Source organism: Anser anser, assembly GCF_964211835.1.
Source record: "Anser anser genome assembly, chromosome: 1".
In the NCBI taxonomy this organism is placed as follows: Eukaryota; Metazoa; Chordata; class Aves; order Anseriformes; family Anatidae; genus Anser; species Anser anser.
The window spans coordinates 34,671,168-34,685,311 of NC_139720.1; the positions used below are offsets into that span (position 1 = coordinate 34,671,168).

Here is a 14,144-nt window from a genome sequence, read left to right on the forward strand (position 1 = left end):
ACATTTGGGCTATAGATTGAAGCCCAAATGGAAAATATATTATGGTCCCTTTCCCATGCATAATCTTGCAAAGTATAAATTTAATAATGGAATCTGCAGGGTGCTTCTTCCTTTTCAGCTGGCATGTGTAGGGTAGGCTGGAAAGAAAATAATTTACAGAGGACTATGGTGACATGCAGACATTTCTTACCACAGGTTCCTGAGTAAGTTTTGTCCACAGAAGAGTTAAAATAGGATTGGGAAAGAAGGTTTTGGAAGTGGCCCTGAGCCACATAAAAAAAAGACCAACATTTCTTCCTTTTCACTCACACAACTTTTGTGTTTCCAAAGCATTACCCAATGTTCATCAGAGCTGCAGTCAACAGTTTGCCAGAAATTCAGAATTCAAAGTCAAGCTTAATTTGAAAAGGCTACTGGCTAATCACTTTTTGGCTTCAGCTGACAAATGAAGTATGAAAACTGCCAGCAGCTGTGTATTTTATTCAATTGTTTGATCTGAAAGCTAGACAGAACAGAGTAGGGGGTAGAGAGGAAAGGGTGATCATAACAAAGTGGAAAAGGGGAACATGTTGTCCTCACAACAAACAATTGTGTGCTAAAGTGACTAATTAATCATTCTGATGGATTTCTCCATTGACCCAAATTAAGCCTTTGCTAGTTTCACATACATATTAGAAATTAGTTGTCACATGGAGTTTGTTAGCATACTGCTACTCCAGTTCTTGAAGGCAGTATGAACAATGCAGCCTTGATCAGTCACAGGGCTGTGAGTTACTAGTATGACTCCATTCTCTCACTGGACCGTGTCTAACAAGTCAAAAATATACCTGTTTCCTCCTGTTTGTACTTTACCCTTTGCCTCTTGACCTTAAACAGCCAGGACATTCCACTAAAAAGGACATGGAGAAGCAGGAAGGGTGGTATAATACAGTCATAGAAAGGGGTACTATTGTTACACTGGCTGGTAAATCTTCACCAAGCATCAGAATATCCAGAGTAAATAAGAGACTGCAAAAAAATAAAAATAAAAATGTGTGCTACTGCCCAGGGTCAAATGACAAGATCAGTCAAAATGCAACAAATTTTATGGAAGGAGGTTTCAATGTAAGGTCATAAGCTTCCACAGCATCTGGTAAAGTTCCATACACTAAGAGTAGATGTGACTGGAAAGTGAAGAGAAGGTCAGAAAAGCAAAGAGAACTTAATTTTGTAAGAGTGAAGAGAAAACAAAAGTGAGCAAATTATTTCTTCAGAGAAGTCTTAAAATTATTTTATCTGTCCCTTGTTCAGGAAAAAATGTTGTTTTAAACTTTTTTTTTTTTTTCAGTAAACAAGATTGTGTTAAAGTACCTACCTACAAAATCAGTGTCCCCCCAAATAACAACAACAAAGCACACACACAAACACACACACTAAATTAAGACATTACAGGAAGTGACAAATCCCACTCTATCCATAAACTCCTCAGGAGCCCCAACACAGACATGCAGAAGAGAAGCTTCTTTCCTTCCTCTGCACACCACGGGCTGTGACACTGCACTGTAACACAATGCCCATATATAACATATGTTGGTGCCACATCCTTATTCCACAATGCACGACAGAAATAGGCTCACGTCAGTAACGGCAGAGCAGGGATACACCCTGGCAAACCTACAATCTTGTTCCTATTTGTAATTCATTTTCTCTTCAACTTGAGAGAATCTGTGGCACTGTGCAGCACTGGGGAGTGTGTGATTGGCAGCTCCACAGGAGAAGCATAGTGATGGCAAGTGAGGCAGCAATGGAAGAGCAAACCCTTTTAGCCTGACCTTTTTCCCTCCTCAGTACAATCTGTGCCAGAAGAACTTGTTGGAATACTCACTTGGCATGTGGAGATCTGTCTTTACATTTAATAAGAAATTTAACAGTCAAATTCCCAAGCTAATGCCCCTGCCAGCGTTGTGAGAGCTGGCATTCTGAACTCATTTGCTTTCTGTTCATGCGGTCCTACTCCACATTTGCCATCTGTTTAAAACACACATGAGAGATAACAAACTTTGTTTTAAATCCGTGCTCTGAATCAGACCTCTGCTTCAGACGTATCTGAATGTTGATCTCCTACCTCCTAGGTGGTTATCCTAAAAACTGAGTGTTGCAGTAAAGAAACACCAGCAATTCTGAGAATCTAATTCCTGCATTTTCATCATAGCTACCCTAAAAAAGACATTGCTGCATTGTCAAAGGAAGTATATTGATATTTCAAAATCTGACTCTTGCTTTAAAAGTAGTCATTTTCATATTAAAACTGAAACAATTACCAAATTTTCCCGAAATTCAGAATTATTGTCAGTCACTCAAAATCTTTGTTTTTCCCTGACAGACAATTTTTCAAAGATTTCACTCAAATATATTGATATGGGAACTAATACCAGCCAATTTCTTGAGTGAAAATGATAATGCTATGATTTGACAAATCTAACCAGGAAACTAGCTTAAACTACAATTTGCACAGCAGATTGTAGCTGAGGTCAGGAGTTTCATACCATTTCTCCAAGTCCTGTAAACATGTGTAAATAATAATTAAAAAAATCCACTCACAAAATGAATCACATGGCACGGTCCAAACTCCGCTCTCATTTATGTATTTTTTGACACCAAGCAGGTCATAACTCGGCAAATATGAAGAAAATTTCAGTCCATGTCTTCACCTGCACTGAATTTGGCTTATTCTTTTCCAGAGGAAGATATAAAATAAGCTTTCAGGATATCCTTCTGAGTAGAAATGTTTTGGAGACTGTTCTTCCCATTTTTAGGGTCATGAAATCTCTTGATTTACTTTTCCCTGAGTTTATAGGTTCTGCAAAATAAGTATCTGAAAGTTAGCTGATTAATATATGACACTCTGGTTTTGCTATGGCTGAAAAAATGGAATCCCAAGCAACTCACATGCTCTAGCAACCTTTTATCCTATAACAAATGAACAGCTTTTGGAGTAGTTCTTAGTAATGTGGACTCCAGCACAAGTAAACCAAATCAAGCTGTAACACATTGTAAATAAGGTCGCGGGAAGCTGCAGAGAAGAGTTGTAAGAAACTAAAATATGGATTAATTTTTGTTATAAAAGACTCACATTCCAGTTCACAAACATTTCTATGTTAGCATGGACATCTTTGTCTTCTGAACTGCAGGCAGTAATTACAGGATGAAGATTTCACAAATGAAGGGTTTCTCAGGGAAACTCAGGTTTCTCTCCTGACAAAGCCATCAACTGGCATTTCCTGTCAGTACAAGAGGAAAATTTTAAAAATGATTCAATGGAATTAAAAATTATTCATACAGTAGCTATTTGTACAACCAAACCAAGCCAGCAGCATAAGGTTCAAAATGAAAGGCTAAACTGAAATCTATAATTCCTTGAGTGCATCTATATCACAAAATGCAAGCATTTATGTGAAGTGACTCTAGTTAAATTGCTGCCGAAGAAGAGGACATTACCTGTTGATTGTTACTGCATTGATCATTGTTTAAAATCTTGACCTAAGAAAGATTTAGATTATCCTAGAAGAAACAGATGTTAAAACTCTGTGTCTTTCTCTCCACTGAAATTCAACATAAATTAAATGGTAAAATTGCATAAACAGTAGTGATTACACCTGATATTTGGTGAATTTTTTTGTGTAGACAAAAAGTATAAGGATTCTGCATCTGTAAGTAGTACAATTAGAGATGAGTTAGGTGTTGATCAGCTTCAGATTTGTGAGTTTCCAGGGTCTGTAAAAGTGAAGTGGACATGACAGAAAGACAAGTGTGTCTCCAAATGCAGGAACAAGTCCAGATGTTCAGATGCACAATAATGAGATATGGACTGTCTGAATATATTAATCAAATGTGAAGCTCAAAATATTTTTGTCTGAGGCTGGAGCTCTATGAACATAATTTTCATATTTTTTAAACAAGATAAGTCATCTTCAAGGTCTTAGTGTCCAGTCATATATATATATATACATATATATGTTTTATACTAAATTTAAATGATTCACTACTATGATAGCTTGATAACAAATATATACATATGAATACATATGTAGAAAAGAATGTAAAGCAAACATTTTATCATTCCTTTTTCAACCATAAAAAAACATTTCATATTGTTGCACTGTATTGAAAATGTATTTAAAGTGATTAAAACGTGTATAAATCTGGTGTCTACAAGTAGAATGCAAACGGAATCAACAGCTGTGACATAATATGAAGTAGTCTCTAAACAGGGACAAAAACGTATGGAAACTTCCTGGTAAAAATGAAATCTGTGTTTTCAAATAGTTTACTCAACAATTTGTATACTGCTTAAGAGTGAGATTTTCAGAAGTGCTCTAGAATGAAGCTCTTTAAAAGCATTTTAGCCCTTCAATGACCGTAGTTAAAATCACTGTGGACAAAAGTATTAGTGCTGCTAAAATCTGGATCTCAGGTTTAAGCTCACAGGAGGTGAATACTGTAATGTACAGAGAATACTTCTGTTTGTACTTTGTTCAGTGTAGGAGCGCTTTTGCTGGACTGTTTCTTAAGCTGGCTTAAGCATCCCTGATACCGTCTCTAATCACAGCCTAACACTACTTCTTTAGTAAATGAAAAATGTTTTATCCGTAAGGTAAACTAGATCAATGAGCTAATGCAGCAAAGAAAGGGAAAGAGAGGAAGTAATGGAAGGAAATGGAGGAAATGAATGAAAGTGAGGAAAAAAGGGAGAAAGCAAGGAAAAAAAAGAGAGAGAAAGAGAAGCAATACAAAAAAAAAGAGAAGGAGAAGGAGAAGGAGAAGGAGAAGGAGAAGGAGAAGGAAAAAAGAGAAAAAAGATTAATTCTCAGTTGTCTCAGTTCCCAAGTTCAGTTCAGCACATGACCACCCAAGTAGCTGTGCCACCACACCTGAAGGGGCAATGTGAGGGCAGAAACAAATGACTGGAGTGCGAAAAGAGAGGAGGAGCGTACTGAACCCACACTGCTGCCAGCAGAAATGCAGATCAGATCCATTTTCAGGCTTTGAGCAATTTCTGACAAGAAGCAACACTGCCATGCTTGAGCTGGGTCTGCTCTTACAGAGCCCCAGCAAAAAACATGCATCCACCAGCTTCAACAGCAACTGAGTGGCCATTTTGAAGATGTGGGTGAAGCCTTAACAGAAGTGCCTAAAGCCAGAGACAGACTCTGAAGTTCTTTGAATGTCCATGACTTGGTGACTTTGGAGTACATAGGCATAAACATGACAGCTTTTAGTACCTGCACACAGGAGGTGCAGAGCTGTGCTGCTCTAAGTATGTCAGTACGACTGAGCAATACAAGTTTCCTAATGTACACTTTCCCCAGAAATATTCCAGAAGTAGAGGATTCATAGTTTATTTTCTGGCAAAGCACCTCTGGTCTGTATGCAATGTTGCAGGCAATGCTCAAGTTTATATATTCACACCATTCTCCCAGTGAAGCAGCTACTCCTGTAAAAACACAATTTTGCTTGTGTGGCTTTGCTTGTCTGTTCTGGGGCTCCTCTCTGCAAAGCTTTTGGTCAGGGCACATCTCTGCTTGCCTCTCCTCTCATCTGAGACAACAAAAGCCTACAGCACACAGCCTAAGCACAGATATATTTTTATACGATTGTTTTTTATTTGTTCTGCAATGCTGTAAAGATGCATTTCACAAACTGGTTTGGGCAGCACTTAGCTTGGAGTTGTGAGAAAAAATACTTTACTTGGGATTTACATCATTGGAAATGCTAACTGTAGCTGGAGAAATTCACTGGAGAGGGAGCAAAGTCAGAGTTCACCAGGGGGGAGCTCAGCAGAAGCACTTGAGAAAACTTGCTGTAAGAGGTGAAGAATCTTTTTTGTCAATAAAACAGCTCCATCACTGGAGCTTCATAACAGTGGGAAGCAAAACATCATATTGTTTACCGGTACCATAAGAGCAACACACATTTTGCACACAGGCTGCATCTAAGCCATTGAAACATATTATGAGTATGGGTACTTGGGTAGTGATTTTTCTACAGTTTCCAGCTGAATAGGAAGAGATCATTAAAAAGGATTTTTTTTTCCTGTCTGATTCTGTGCCCATATATATGTGTGTATATGTATGCGTGAAGATGCATAATAATATAATAATAATAATAAATAATATATTATAATAATATGATATAATTAATAATATATAATAATAAATAATATATTTCAGTAGGAATCCAAAGGAAGTCAGGGGCTTTTACCTGGAATAGGGTGGAAACCCCGGCATTTGACTCTACTGGCCTGCCACTTCAGTTTTGCACTGCTCCCAGGGGCCCTGCAGCAGACAGAGGCAATGGATAGGAAGGGAAATTGCAGAGAGAAAGCTCAGCACCTGCCCCCTGGACCATGCACCTACCCTGCCACCCCACAAGGCCAGGGAAAACATCCTTCCCTGAAAAGCCTGTGGAAAAAACAGTGGAGGGAGAGGGTTTTGTCTCTTACCAAACCATCCTTGGGAGCAGCATTTGCAGGATGTGTCCATCTGGCCTCTCTGGCCACTGCAGCTGTGGTCGTTTGAAATGGGGCTGCTCTTTGCTGGATGTATGTATGCTGTGCAAAGTGCAGAGCAGATAGCTCAAAAAAAAAAAAAAAAGTTGGGGGCAGAGGAGAGTCTGTCACTGGAAGACAAGAAGCACCTTCCCCAGAGTAAACCATATATATGTATATATTTTACTGTTGTTCTTATCCTATTGCTGAATTTACCCCAGGGCATCTTTTGGCTCTGTAGTGGAGAGACATTAAAGGAAGCCTTGGAGCCTGCTGTGGTCTCTATTGGTTCTCCAGATGTGTCTCCTCACAAAGCCTTTCGTCTGCATGGGTACAGCATTGCTGAACTTCTGAGCCCCTTCACTGTTCGTTAACACTTAGCAAAACCTCTTTCCCACACCAAAGGTTTCCACAGCTTGTGAGCCAACGGTACATTATCACATGGTTCCCCTTCCCAATAGCTCATGTTACTTGTACAGACTGCATATGGAGCTGTGGGTCTGGTTTTTAGCATTTTATAGCCCGTCTTCTGTTGGTTTAGTATGGTAATATGAGCATTGCTAAAGACTCTACTAGAGTGGCACTTACAGTATCCTGGAACCATGTCATGTCCATGAGACCATGTTCAGACACAGCCGCTTTGGCTGCAGCGAAGTTCTTATCATATTTGTCTCCTTTTAAGTGAAGACTTCAGATAAATAGAGCTTCTCTTGTAGGCTTGTTCAATGAATGTAGTTAATTAATGTGTTGGCCCTGACCATTGCTTTCAAGTTTTGGTTGCATTATTTCTGAGGGAAAATTAAGGAAAAAAATAATACATAGGTCTTAACCTTTGTATTTCTCCATAAATTTCCAAAATGTTTGGAGTAGCACACAACAGGAATAAACCACCTTTCTTCATTCTTCAGTAGAGAAAGGAGTGCGAGAGCTAAATTTAGATATTCTGCTCAGGATCTACAATATCCCTGCTATTCCTCAAAACACAGAAATATCTAGGAGCCTCTCTTTCAATTCTTCCCCATCCTTTTTACCATGAAGTTTTTACTAACATCTGGTCTGAATTTTCCTTGCTACATAAACCTCTCTATCGTATTTTCTAGCTCTCTGTTAATTCTATTGTTCTTTGCAGATTCTTTCAACAGGTTCTTCCAGCTTGGTACTGAAAAATGGATGTAATATTTCTTCTGAGCTCTCTACAGGCTTTCACGAGACAGAAAGATGAGTCTGCAGGCAATGTAATCATAGTTCTGTGATTAAAGAATTTGCCTGGAGGGGAAGAAAGTAGGGCTCAACTCCTCACATTATCACAGATCCTGCAATGCTGATGGTAAACTGTGTAGGCCCAGATCCAAAGAGGTTTTAGGGTCTCATTAAAGGTTTCTTGTTCCATTCAACTACAAGCCTACCCTCTCTCCTACATTTCTCCTTTCATGCTGGTAGGTTTGCTGAGAGAATGCTTTCAAGTTGAGGTACGCACTGGAAATGAACAGGGGAACCAAGTTCATTGCCGTTGATGACACTTAAATATGAGACAGAAGCCAAACCGTTGTTAGTCATGTCAACAGTGATTTACTTTTAAGCCTTTGCAGACCTAAAATTCAGGCATCTGAGGAAATGCAGCGTTGAAAAATGAGGTGCTGATAGAGTCTGGGCACCTCCAAAGATTAAGCAGGAGCTTTCAGGAGCTCAGTTTTAGGTTCTTAAATTTGAAGTCTCACTTAAAAACATCATCACCTTTCTTGATCCAGGCCTTGTGATATCTGTTTTTGTGACTCCCTGTTTGGAAAGAGATTTGGAAATACCTACTCTCCCAAGTATCTCTGAAGTGAGATAATAGTACTTGAATTTTTTGTGGGGTATGAGGCTGAATATTTTCATAGAAACTGAAGAAAGCTCAGATAACCAACAGTTTCAAACTGCAAGTTCAAATGAAAAAATATTGTAGACTTTTCTCATTTCTTAGTTAAACAGTCTAATCTCTAGACTTGTTATATAAGCAGAAAAAAATAAGGCTAAGCTACAGAATCCATATCTCTGTGGATGTGAGATTGTCATTAGGAAAACTGGGGTGTATATGAAGCTTATTTGTCCAGGAACAGGCATTTCAGTAGAATAGTTTCAAGATCACATTTTTGGATGTATTCTCTTTAATGTTGCTATGACTCATTTTACAAACCTTTGGTGTGCATTGGTTATATTACATATGCTGAAATACATTACCTGCTTTAATTTTGAGAAGATGTTAAAAAATGAAGAGATCAGATATAACAAAAGCAAAGGTTCCACTAAAGCACTGAGAAGCTTAAGTTTTTATGAAAACAATAGAAATATTTTTATTGCTAATCTGCAAAACTGAGCTAAATTTTTTGAACAGGTCTTTTTGAAAAGTCTGGCAATTGCATCCTGGAAATACCACAATCTCCTTCATATTGATCTCCTTGCAACTCTCTCTGTGGTGCCAGCTAAAACTCCTCAGAAACTGTTTTGGTCTGAGATTCAAAAAAGATAGCTAGAGAAGTCAACTCTGATCTCAGTAAATATTATTGGATTATTATCTCCTGAATTTCTCTGAAAGTTTTTATTGAATGACATACCTACATTCTCTTTAATATAATAGATTTCCATGAGCTGATGAAGCATATTAACCCAGAAGAAAATGAATCTATCTGAAGAAAGGAAAGGTCTGAAGAATTTCTGCTGGATTCGCAAGCTGTGCTCTCTACTGTAAGGATGTAAAAAATGTCAGCTTGATGCTGGAGACAAAATGGGACCCTGCAGCCTGACAGATAAGAAATGGAAGAGTGCGGGCCAGTGGAAGAAACAGATAGGCGCTTTCAGTGGCACTGAACTCTTATTGATTGAAGAAGCAAATCCTGAGAAACTCACTCAAAATGTCAATAGAAGAACTGAAAGCAGTTACCATGAGCAGATGGTAAACACCCAAGAAATCTAAAGCAACTCAATATGAAACTGAGGAACTGCTTCATGGTAGTGTATAACATATGCCTTGGCAGCAGTGCCCAAAGAACAAGAAAATATGAAGGCTTGTCTTTTTAAAAAAGATGCTGAGAACAGCAATTAATAAATTCTATGAAAGCTAATAGAAATAATAATAAAAATGAAGTTACAGACAAATAAATACGGACAAATAAATAACGGAAAAAATAACAGTTTTTCTGAAAAAAAACCCTCTGCCTTATAAATCTAGCTGTTAAACATATGAAGTAAATAAATATAGAACATTCACTGTGTTCCTATATTTTCACAAATGCTTATAGCAAGATCCATTATCAAAAGCTCTTAAAAGCTTATGACTGTAAAGCCATAAAAGGATCTCATAGTTATAATAAAATAGTAGATACTGCACTGTAATGCAGAAAGGAAACATTATTCATAACAAGGAAGCACAAAATTTAATTATATAAGAGCAACATCTGAAAATCATGGTTGATCACAGTTCTCTGAAAATATCACCTCACCACTCATTCAGAAGTGAAATACTGGAAAATCTGAGGTAATACAAAATGTTACAGTATTACTATATACATCTTGATCTGAAAACTTCTCTGAAAGATTGTATGTGAGGAACTGATATTTTCAGAAGTTACATTTGTGTTCCATTGTGTTATATTTGTCAAATTATAAAACAATATAGTTCTTTCAAAATAAGAAGTCATACACATTTAAGTTTAAAACAAACAAAAAAAAAACATAACAACAAACAAAGACAAAACTTGTCAGTTTTTGCAGATTGCAGGTTAATAAATACTGTAAATTATTCTAAACCTGGTGCACTGCTGAAAGAGAAGTGCCATCATGTTGTCAGTCTTCTGCTGGTCCTCTCCTCTCCTCTCCATTCTGTTTGTTCAGTTAACTTTCAGCTGGTTCCAGTCTTGATTTTACTCACCATGTGGCCTCACCAGCACCAAAATAAGTGAGGGCTGAAATATATGGCAGAGACTAGGATTAAATAGCATCCTCTTCAGTGCCACTTCAAGTCAGATTGTTTTTAACTACAGCTTCATAACACAAATCCTTGCTCAGATTTTGGTTTGATAGCAGACTGGGAGATGGTTAGTGTTTGTGTCTGCACCTGTGAACTTAAAAGCCTTCCTAAATCAACCACTTTATAAATATACATACAGACTGTATTAAGCCAGTCCTATGCAGCTGAGATAAAAAGCCTGTGGCATCTAAACTACTTCTAGCACCTGACATAGTCAAAGGTAGATGATCTTCAGATACCTTCATGTTACAGAAAAATTGCTATTATTTTAGTAAGAAGACTAACTCCTCTTCAGGGAGCAGCACTCTGGAAGGACAATATTGAATTTCATAATCTCACATCATGTTTTTGCAAACTACGAAATTACGAAAAGGGTAGGAGTGAAGCTGATGTGGACAGCAATATTTAATTGGTGCTGCTGTCTCGATAAGTTCTCTGTTATGTCTGGTGTCTTCATTGGTCTGATAGTACGTAAGAATTTTAATAACATTAACTGTATGTGGCCCCACCTGACAAGAGTCTTTTTATAGCTCTTTTCCCCGTATAAGGTATCACCTGGTGATTGTCTGCTGGAGAATTTTCATCCTGTGAGATTATATTTGATCTCCCTAGAACAGCACTTAATGTGAAAGACACTGAGCAACAAATCAAGGTATGATTTCTATAGCCAGAGGGATGTAGCGGTGAGTAGATTCATTATGTGAATAAGGGTTCAGAGACAAGGCCATAAGTGTGCCCAGAATGTTGTCATTGTTCAAAAGGAAACAGAAAAAGAAATGCCAGAACAAAAACAGTCTGCCTTTTCACTTGCTTTTGCAGTGTACTTCTTGAAATGAAACAGAGAAAACAGAGAACAGTAGCACACACTTTCTTCTGCCATTTCTTTGCTATATATCCTTAGTAGAAAGCAAAACCACCAGAGCAAACCCACAAGATTCACCCAGACCTGAGCACGGCACCTGTTATATTCCTATGTTATAGGAAATAGGAAAGAAAGGCAGTAAGTCATTCCTTCTGGTCTTTGATCAAAGCATGACAAAGGCTTTCCACATGTGTAACTGTATGAGGCCCTGGGCAAGATACCATGTGCATCACTCCTTTGGAAGTTAGTGTGTGATATTCTGCTATGGATGAACACTAGAAATCTTAAAACACAATCCTTCCTTTTTCAACAGATTAAAAATCTCTCCAAAGAAGGATATAGTATAATCCATCTGAACAGGGATTGTGTGGCTTCTGCAGGCATCCCGGCTTGTGTTGATTTCTTTGTGAACTCCCAAAATACACACAAAACGGGATTTTTGCCCTTATGTCAATTGCCTATTTCAGTATAAGTGCATGCTGTCCAGGTAAGCCCTTTCCTTTTCCAGCACGAGTCCAGGTCTGTTGCTCAGCTGGGCTGAATCCCCCCTTGGCCATTGCTAAGTCTTTAAAAAGAGCTACACACCATGTGGGCTAGTTAAAAGCCCAAAGAAGAAAATGTTGAATGAAGTGATCTTGCGGGGTTTCTTACTTTTACGTGCATGTTGCCTAGTCACCCTGGTAGCATGCGGTTGCAGCATGGCTCTTGAAAACCTCTGAAGCACAGAGATCTGTTAAATGATACTGAGAATATAGATCTCCTAGCAGTCATGTAACCCTCTAAGTATAAGTCAAGAGCTTCTTATAGGAGACAGTAAAGCCACACAATAGGAAGTAATGCCCTTTTCTGCCTTATAGGTGGGGAAAACCCTTATTATTCTGATGGTAGAAGTTGTAAAAATTCTTATGACTTGCACAACTGATATTTTTATTGAAAATTGTTATTTTAGAAGAGGGCATGGTAAAAGCATAATTTAATTGGCCTAGCTAATGGAAAATAACTCATATACAATTTTTATCTCTGTGTCATTATTATGACTAAAGTAAGGTTATTTTTTCATCTTTTCTCTTTGTTCCCAATTAATATAGTTTATCCTGTCACTATCAGAACTCCACAGTTGTTTGTCTGCATGGTGAAAAATTTTACCATTTAAACCAAGAAAATACTTAATGTGACAGCAAAACAAGTGAAAGAAAGGATATTTCCACGTATGTTATTGAGCTTCATTTTAGCTGATTAAAATCTTACAACTCTGAGTGGCCTCACGGTAGATTTTTTTTTTTTTTTTCCAAAACATGGTTTGTGGAACAGTGAAACATTATATTTTGTTGGCAAACAGTTACAAGAATTTAAACCTTTAATCAAGCTCTGCTAAATGCTTCAGTTTATAAATTGTTTATGAGTTAACCAGGACTTTCCACACAAATCTGTTTCACTTTAATAATAGTCTGGAACTTTTCTACACAGTATTCTGTCTAGCACAGTCTTCTACTGTTCAGATCTGGCTACTGTTACAGTCTAATCAAAATTAGTCTCACTTACAGAAAAGCTTAAATACTGTTTGTGAATAAGTCATTGCTGTTAATAATAAGACTCTCTAAAGATCTTCCTTCTTGCTCTTGTTATGCACCATAAGGAAGAAAAGCAAGCACTGACTCATCTCTACTTACCCATTAGCCTTCCTTGGCAAGCATGATGCTTGGCACAGCTGTTTCTTCTTGCCAGGTTGTGAGTGAGAAGTTCTGATTGTGCTCTCAGCCTCACAGAGCTGCAGTTCAGCAGTTCCCCTGACCCTGTGACCATCCATGGGGATTAATCTGTCTTACAAACGACAGGTCAGTCTGTTGGGTCAAAGGATTTTGTCATGTTGTTAAGCACTCAGGGTACATGCTTCAACACATAATGCTATAGAGGGAAAACACGTTGGGGTCGCCGTCCTGACAAAGGCGTTGTGAAACAACCAGTGGCAGACCTGTTTGATAAGCATTCCTGCCCTCTCGTGGTAAAACTGTGCTAAATTTAGTTACTACATGTCACGTAAGCTTGTACGCAGACCAGAAGAAAGTGATCCAATATTTATGCTATAGTTTCTCCAAAAATCAGGACTCATATTCACTCACTTACCTTTTGGTGCCTGAATTTCAAGAGGTCTTGCCAGTCTTTCAGCTTTTTCCTGCATTAGGTGAGATTCCTAGAGGTGTTGTAAGCTCTAGTTAAAAAAAGATCTGTATCATATTTAGCTGGATCTGTGAATAAATTCTTCACACAAATAAGAAATGGGATTTATTCCAGTTTTATGACTACTCAGAGCCTTTTTTTTTTTTTTTTTAATCTTTCTAACCTGAACCAATTTTTAGTAGGTGTAGGGAGCCTTTTAGCAATCATGAGAAGGTGAAATAGGGAAAGAAAAGTGTTTTGGTTGTGATTATACTACTTCTAAGTTTCTTCCTAACAGCAACATACATTACATCATGCTGAAAAACATTGCATTGTTGCCCTCTATTTTAAAAATAATTTGGAAACTATCTGAAAATGACAGCAACAAGGAATCCATGATTTTCTTCATGTCTTGCAAAAAATGACATGAATATTTAGAAGGAAAAAAATCACATCTTTCAGATAGCTCTAAAAAATGGTGACCTGAAGAAACAGAAATATTTTCTATTTGGGGCTCTAGATACAGTCACATCTACACCTCAAATGTATAGCTTACATTGTATTAGCTCACTCCCAGTCTTTACCAGGACTGG

General features: G+C 37.8%; 1 long non-coding RNA gene across 6 annotated transcripts in view; it reads right to left on the minus strand.

Annotated features, from left to right (window-relative positions):
- The window catches only part of LOC310885951, a 37,014-nt gene extending 23,525 nt beyond the window's left edge, over positions 1-13,489 (minus strand). For 2 of the 6 annotated variants that reach the window (XR_014575040.1, XR_014575043.1), the window contains exons 1-5: positions 13,065-13,484; positions 6,482-10,467; positions 6,241-6,314; positions 3,113-3,260; positions 2,581-2,839 (exon numbers count right to left, since the gene is read on the minus strand). This is a non-coding gene — a long non-coding RNA (uncharacterized lncRNA). Of the gene's footprint in view, positions 1-2,580; positions 2,840-3,112; positions 3,261-6,240; positions 6,315-6,481; positions 10,468-13,064 lie in introns of all 6 variants that reach the window. The other 4 variants (XR_014575038.1, XR_014575041.1, XR_014575039.1 and 1 more) reach the window with 4 other exon arrangements.
- Between the last annotated feature and the right edge of the window lie 655 nt (positions 13,490-14,144).